The sequence below is a fragment of the Chrysochloris asiatica genome, unplaced genomic scaffold, assembly GCF_000296735.1.
Source record: "Chrysochloris asiatica unplaced genomic scaffold, ChrAsi1.0 scaffold00068, whole genome shotgun sequence".
NCBI lineage: Eukaryota > Metazoa > Chordata > Mammalia > Afrosoricida > Chrysochloridae > Chrysochloris > Chrysochloris asiatica.
Genome location: NW_006408586.1, coordinates 4965183 through 4971476, shown reverse-complemented (window position 1 = coordinate 4971476; position 6294 = coordinate 4965183).

Below are 6294 nucleotides of genomic sequence, written 5' to 3'. Positions count from 1 at the left end.
TTCAACTCATAGTGACTCTGTGTACACTACCTGGTCCTGTACCATCCTGACCATTATTGTTATGCTTGAGCCCATTGCTGTAGTCATTTTATCTTTCATTTCATATCACTGAGGTCTTCCATTTATTTAATTGACCCTCTACTTTACCAGGAATAATGTCCTTCTAATGATAATATGCCCTAAGTATGTGAGATAAAGCTCACCTTCATTACTTGTAAGGGGAATTCTGGTTGCAATTCTTCTAAGAAAATGTGTTTGTTCTTCATGATCTCCATGGGAGTTTCAACATGGGAGCTTCATCAACATCATAATTCAAAGGCATCAATTTTTCTCCAGTCTTCCTTATTTATTGCCTAGATTTCAAATGCATATAAGGTGACTGGAAATACCATAACTTGGATCAGATGCACCTAAGTTTTCAAAGTGATTTTTTTAAAACACATTAAAGAGACCTTTTCTTCCTTTGCAAATGGGCAAATTGGCAAAATAAAGGTACCACATATTTTGGAGACAGCTTCCTTAAGAGCCGCTGGACTAGTAATTTTAGTTTGAAGATATATTATTACTTAAAAAGATAATGTTATTAGTTAATGTATGAATAGAATCCCTGTATAAGTAATTGAAGATAATTCCCATAACAGAATCATTTAGTGTATGTGTTTTCCATATACACAGATTTTTCTGTGTATAAGAGTTTTCTGTGTATTTATAACAAAAGAAACATTAAAATTGTCAAAGGTTTCATTTGGCTTGGATGTCCAATAAACTTTGTGGAAAGATACACAGAGTCACTATACCCAAAATAATTGGTTAACCATTTCAAGATGTAGCATATGATCAAGGACTGGGGGTATAGAAGGGAGAAGTCCAAGCAGAACTAAAGATATTGGCAAAAACAAGATTCCAGGAATTAATGGAATACAAATTGCAAGTTTTTTCACAATTGATGCAGTGCTGGAGGTACTCAATTATATATGTCAAGTAACTTGGAACAAAGTTACCTGGCCAACTTACTAGAAGAGATCTACACTTGTGGCAATTTCAAAAATGAAGTGAAATGCAGACTATATTGAACAATATCATTAATATCACTTATAAATAAAACTGTGCTGAATATAATTTTTTAGTATCTGGAAAAGTGTAACAGAGAGCTATCAGAAATTCAAACCAGATTCAGAAAATGAAGTGAAAACAATGGTTTCATTGCTTACTCCAGATGGATCTTGACTTAAAGCAGAGAAAACTATAAGATGTTTACTTTTGTTTTATTGACTATGCAAAGGCAGTTAATTGTATGGATCATGACAAACTATGAATACAATGTTGTGAAGAATGGATATTCCAGAACACTTAATTATGCTCTACAGTAACCTGTACATAGACCAAGAGGAAGTTTTTTGAACAGAACAAGGTAATATTGAGTGATTTAAAATCAATAAAGATGTCGCTAAGAGTGTTTTCCTTCACCATATTTATTCAATATATATGCTAAGCAACTAATTCTAGAAGGAGAAGACCATTAACAACAGGATTGGAGAAAGACCATCACCATCTTGTCACATGCAGAGGACATAACCTTGCTATCTGGAAGCAAAGAGGAATAAAATATGTCCTGGTGTGGTGCTGTGAGTTAATGCACCGAACTACAAAGTTGGTTTCAACCACAAGGTTGGCAGTTCAAGCTCACCAGCTGATCCTCAGAAACTCTATACAGGTTTGCTATGAGTCAGAACAGACTCGACAGCACTTAATAACAAAAACAACAACTAAAGACAAGGAATCCTGAGCCTGGTGTGTTGTTACAGAATAAGCACTGTACCACAAGATCAGTTTGAATCACAAGTTTGGCAGTTCAAAATCACCAGTCACGCCTCAGGAACCCTAAACAAGATTGCTATGAATTGGAACCCTAGTTGGACTTGATGTCACTAACAACAACAACAGTGAAGATCAAGACTACAACCTTCACTATAGTTTGCACCTCAATGCAAAGAAAAAAAACCAAACCTCACAGCTGGACAGCTGGACCAATAAAAACATTTATAACAAACAAAGGAAACATTAAAATTGTCAAAGGTTTCATTCAGTTTGGATGTCCAATAAACAGCCTAGAGGCAGCAGCCAAAATATCAAATGACAAATTCGTTGCAAAGAACCTATTTAAAGTGTTAAAGAACAAAGATATCTCTGTGAGGACTAAAGTAGTCTGACCTAAACTATGTCAATTTCAATCCCCTCATATGCATGTGAAAGTTGTACAGTGACTAAGGAAGACTGTAGAAGAATTGATGCAGCTGAATTATGGTACTGATGAGCAATGTTGAAAGCACCATGGACTTCCAGAAAAAGAACAAATCTGTGTTGGAAGAAGTACACCCAGAATGCTTCTTAGAATTAAAGATGGTAGTACTTGTCTCTTATTCTTTGACATGTTGTCAGGAGGTATTAGTCACTGGCAAAGGACATCATGATTGGTAAAGTGGAGGATCAGTGCAAAAAAGGAAAACATCCAAGCGATATGAATTGACACAGTGGGAGCAACAATGAACTCAAACATATCAAATTGTTTCAAGCATAGGGCAGGACATTCTGGGTGTGTAGGGTAGCTATGAGTCTGAACTGTGTCAATGGTACTTAACAACAACACTACAAGTAAACTCTTAGTTTTAATAAGGAAATTATTTTCTATAATTTCATAAATATATTAAAAATTTATAAATTACTATTATTCCTTTATTGATTGAAAAATATATATGGACAGACTATTTTATTATATTCATAACTCTTGGATGCAAGAATTAAAAGTCATATAAGAGTAGTTATAAGGGGGAAATAATATGAGAAACAAAACTGTTTCTTGAACATAGCATTAGGATTGGTGGAGACTCATTACCAAACTGTGATATGTAGTTGACACAGTCTTGCTTACTGTAAATTAAGATGACTTGTAGAACTAACTACAACCTTCAGTATGAATTATATCTATACATAAAGAAAAATTAAATCTTCAAGATTCACATGAACAGCATCAAGGTAAATGGAAAAGAAACTGAAATTGTCAGCAATTTTGGTAGTTCATGGTATTTTCAATATTCTTCTCCGACTTCATAACTTAAATGCAGATATGTAAATGTTGGGCATTGAATGAAGAAGTCGGGAAACAAATTGATGCATTTGAATAATGGCATCCTAATAAGACTCTGGGATAAAGCACTGGACCTCAAGATTTTTTGAATCACAAGAACAGCAGCTCAAACTCAGCAGATGCTCCTCGAAAATTCTAGAAAGTTTCACTAATAGACAGAGCCAACTCAATGCCACTTAGCAGCAACAACAACAACAATTGTCAGGGAATATTGAAATTATCATGGACTGTCAGAAGAATAAACAAATTTGCCTTACAAGAAGTACAGCCAAATGTTATTTAGAAGCAAGGATGGTGCGACTTGGTCTCATGTATCTTGGACATGTTACCAGCAGGGGCCAGCCCCAGGAGAATGACATAATTCTTGGTGAAGTACAGCATCAGAGAAAAAGAGGAAGACCTTTAACAAGATGGGTTGAGACAGTGGCTGCAACATTGGGCTCATACATAGCATTTGTAAGACAGTGTAGCATTTTATTTTGTTTTATACATAGGGTTGTTATGAGTGGGAACTGCCACAGTGGCATCTAACAACTTTAGCTCACACAAGGCAAAAAAATGTTGAACAGTTAGATATCAGTGAATGTCATAGATCAACAATTTTCTATAGCTTTTTGTCACTGTCTTTACTTAATAATCTTTGGGTTTTTTCCTAGTATAAACATTGGGTTAACCACAAGGTCAGTGGTTCAAGCCAGTCAGCTGCTCCTCAGAAACCCTATGCAGTGTCGTTATGAGTTGGAACCAACTCCATGACACATAACCACCAACACCACCATGAGTCAGAAAGGACTCAACAGGACTTAGCAACAACAATAACAACCTGATAGAAAGCAAATAATAACAAGTATTTCCTAAGTATTCCACTGTCACTACTAAAAAAGTACTGTATTTCTCAATTGTAGCTTTAAAAAAAAATCTTGAAACATGAATCATCCAGGTTAGTTTAGGTAACTAACTCAGATCATGTGATAGTAGTCAGAAGTTATCTAAAGACAAAAATGACAGCTTCAATTATAACAGAGCTAGTGGGTGTGAGTGTGACGTTTATAGAATAAGAGAGTTCTCAAACACATAATGAAGTACCACATTCAAGTTAGGGGGTAGAGTGATTGTTTGCCATGCAAGCCTGTTCAAAATTGCACAGACAATAACCTAATCAAAACCTCCTAAACTGAAGTGTACATTCTACCCTTCCAGACAAACTCCCTTTATTTTTTATAAAAGACTGAATTATGTTCCAGAAAAAAAAAAAAAAATACAAGGACATTTTAAATCCCAACCCCCCAAAATATACCTAATAGGTCTGCAAAATGTTGAGTATTCTTGGATGTTTATGATAAAAGCAATTGATTTCATGTATAATGCTTATCTCTTTTATGTTTTACTTAATTGGACTTCAATCTGTTTTTGTATTCATGTATTCTTTTTACATGATGCACTGTTGTTGTTAAGTGCAATCCAGTACAGTGGATTCTGACTCATAGCAACCTTGTATAGGGTTTCTGAAGAGCAGCAGGTAAATTTGAACTACTGACTTTGTAGTTTAAACTGACCATGTGGTCTAGTGCTTTATACCACAGTGCCATACCAAGGCTCCACATGATGTATTAATGTAATAGAAGTGAAATTAGGTAAAAATAAAGCAATATAGATACTACTAATAAAAAATGTAAAACAAATTAGATATTACAAATAAATGGAAAAATAGATGACAAACTATGAGAAAGTATAAGATTTTGACGTGCATTTAACATTTAAACAACATCTAAATTAACAATAGAGATTTTAGTTCAATAAAATAATTCAGTTTTTAGTGTTTGAAAAAATAGAGGATGAATATATAAATTTGCAGATTTTTAACAAAATAAGCCTTTGTTAAATGCTTTTAAAGAGAAATTTGTTGATAAGATTATGACATTTTAACAATTACATAAATAACTACCACAAAATACAGGGGAGATAATGTTTTCAAAGGAAATAAAGTCTTCCTTCCCACAATGTGAAATTTAGAATTTATTGTTAAAAACTTCCCATTACTTATGCTATCTACTTACTTTCCATAGTGCTAAATGACAAAAAAAGGTTTTGTGATAAGCATGCTGTTTTAAAGAATTAACTTCTCATAATATGATGTGAAATCTAAAACTGCTTAAAAATAATAAGGTCGCTATGAGTAAGTGCCAACTCGATGGCACCTAACAACAACAACAAATATCAAAGAGCTAAATACAAAACTGTGACCTGTCAGGGAGTCAACAAAAAAGAGATTGACAAGATCTACTGAAGTGAAATATCTGCAAGTTGCAAACTATTTTACAATGTAATCTAATTTTTTTTTTTTTTTTTTTTAAATGAAAGAGTAAAGATGATCCTAGCATAGAAAAGTATTTCTAGCATGCAGGAAATTTCCTGAGATATTCCAAAATTTGAAGGCTATTAAAGCGAAAGTCTTCATATCATATAGTGGTATTTCTCAAGGAAAATAAAATTAATCTTTTATTGATTTTTTATTTTAATCTAAGCTATATTATTTGGAGGATCGTAGAAGAATTGATGCCTTTGAGTTGTGGTGTGGGAGGAGAATACTGAAAGTGCCATGGACTGCCAAAACAACCAATAGATCTGTTTTGGAAGAAGTGCAGCCAGAGTGCTCCTTGGAGGCCAGGATGGCTAAGCTTTGTCTCTCCTACTTTGGACATATTGTCCGGAGGAAACAATCGTTGGAGAAGGATGTCATGCTGGGTAGGGTGGAGGGTCAGAGAAAAAGAGGAAGACCCCCAATGAGATGGATCAGCCAGGTGGCATCATTGATGGACTCAAGTGTGACAACGGTAGTGAGGTTGGCCCAGGATCGGACATTGTTTCGTTCTGCTGTGCATGGGGTCGCTATGAGTCGGTCTGACTCGATGGCATCTGACAACAACAACATATTATTTGAGGAGTCCTGGTGTGGTATTGTGTGTCAATGTGCTGGACAGCAAGGTCAGTTTGAATCACAATGTCAGCAGTTAAAGCTCACCAGCTGCTCCTGGAAACCTCTATACAGGATTGTTATGAGTCGGAACCAACTTGATGGCACTAAACAGCAGCAACATATTATTTGAAGAAACACAATGACAGAGATGGGACAGACAAAAGAGTCTTTC